This window comes from Montipora capricornis, chromosome 14 (genome assembly GCF_036669925.1).
Source record: "Montipora capricornis isolate CH-2021 chromosome 14, ASM3666992v2, whole genome shotgun sequence".
NCBI classification, from domain to species: domain Eukaryota; kingdom Metazoa; phylum Cnidaria; class Anthozoa; order Scleractinia; family Acroporidae; genus Montipora; species Montipora capricornis.
In genome coordinates this window covers 16,708,992-16,711,355 of record NC_090896.1, presented here as the reverse complement: position 1 = coordinate 16,711,355, position 2,364 = coordinate 16,708,992, and positions in this window count along the sequence as shown.

Below are 2,364 nucleotides of genomic sequence, written 5' to 3'. Positions count from 1 at the left end.
CTGTGTTAGAACAGTTTGAAAAGTTGTTTTGTAGGATGCATTTAAGTACAAAGTAAAGTTTGTTAATTGAAATTGAATTGTTCTCTCAGCATAATCTCTGGTAACAGAGACCCTGATTGAAACTGGGCTGATTGAAGTAGTTGCAATAAAATGCAAAGTGGTTACGTTATTTTTGCTAAGAAGAATGTAACATTTTAAAACCAAAGTAACAAAATGTATTTTTAGGCCTGCCTGTTCATTGATTGGACAAGTATATTTCAAGTGTTGGTGGTTCCAGCTCAAAAAATTAGCTTGTTTGAGATCTGTATAGGGAAGCATGACAATTGTTTAGCTGCCATGTTGATTTTCTTTATTTTTGCATTTTGATTTTACCAACGTCTTAGCAAATGATAGCTGCCAAATTGGAAAACCAAATGCCAAAATATTTCAGCTGCTAAAGTATATACAAGCAAAACAATTGCTTGGAATTTCGTCATCATCAACAACACGTAACTTATTTTACCTGAAACTTTATGCAATGTGTTCTTTTGTGGCCACTAAACATAATTCGCTGACTATGGATAGGTCTTGCTATTGGTCGTGCTGTTCCATCTATGAAACCCCAGTACTGTTGTAGAGGAGCTCCTTTGCCATGTATAACTTCTGAAAACAGTCCAGTGTCGAGCCATATGAGATCCAGAGAATCCAGCAAATGGCTGTATCGATTGTGGATGTCATCCATTATCTATGGTTGGAAAACATTTAGGCGATCTGGTCAAAACAACTATACTCTTCAGGGACCCACCATGGACCTACAGAGACTACTGACCTCTTTTATAGCCCCCTCTCCTCCCCAATAAAATGGTTTCTTCTTTTTATACTCTCCCCTCCACTGCTATCTTCAAAGGAGTACGGCAAAAATGCTTGATGCTGTTTGTGCACCCCAACAGCTTCCTTCTCTGTTGCACAAGGAATCTTTGACTGGGAGTGTGTACTTTCCAAGAAAGACCATTAATTTTTGGGGGAATAAAATTTATTGCCAGGGTCCCCACTCCTAACTTAATGTGAAATTCAAGGATTTTTTCCAGAACTTCCCAGACTTTCTAGCAAATTCAAGGACCTTCTGTTCCAAATGAAACTTGCAGTATATTTTTCCCATTCCAGGATTTTCAAAGACTGTGGAAACCCTGTATTTGATCATCATCACCTATCAGTATTATAAATATTTTATAATATAGATATTAACTTTTTTTAAAACCTCAATGTTTATGCTGGCCACCTACCGTATTAAAAATGATGCTCAATTCTGGTTTGGCTCTTCCAAACAGACAAACGAGTTCACACCAACGATTTGCATAGGCTAATCTGCGCAGCAATATCAGTGAAGTCTCTATGGCTGTGGCACACATGCCATTTTGACATATGTAATATCCCGGTAATTGTAGAGCACTCTTGAGGCGTGGAATATCGACCTTTTCAAATCTGTGAACGGTACAAGTTGACAAGATATCAACAAACAGAAAACGTAAGAATGATTGAAACAATTGCAGAACACGAACATTTCAAGCACAACTCTGTCTCTGTTGTTATACCTGAATAATAGTTTACAGTCGATTTCACTTATGCCATCTAAATTAACGTGGGGTCAAAGTTCTCGGCTCGGAGTAGTAGCCAATAGTAGCCAACTCCAATAAAAGCACATCCAATTCATCCTCACTGTCACTCGCACTTGAACTGCTACTGCTATCAAGAAGATCGTACATCATTACTTCCGATAGCTGGCCAAAATTTCTCCTATTAAGCAAAGGCAGTAATCACTCAGCTTCAAGTATATCACAGTAGTTTTAAAATGTTGAAGAAAATGAAAATAATGGCAGTAAAACAACTCAAAAGTGTTTTGCAGCATTATCTTTACCTTCTTGCAGCTGCCATATTGGAGTCTTCGGGCCACATTAATTGCAAACTTACCGTGTTACGTGCAGCAAACCTCGAACGCATGACCGCTAACTTCTAATCAGAAAAGATTGATCAGAGATCAATCAGATGATTGGCGACCGAGACCTAACATTAGGACATTGTTCGAGCAAAACAAAATGTCCATTGAAGACACCGATGCCATTAAGGAATTTTCCCAGAAGTTTATTGTTGAAGAGAAGCATGTGAAGTCTTACCTAGAGCATTTATCTTCTCTGGAAACCGTGAAGAACATCAGACAAAAGCAACCAGAAGGTGCACGCCAAGAAAGACATGCAAGAGATGTCTCTGATTACAAGTGGGAAGAGCTTGTCGAGAATTGCAAACTTGCATCACTTACAGTTGCAAAGCTAGACAAGTATTTAGATCATCACAAGCTGTGCAAGAAAGGCAAGAAAGGTGACAAGATCC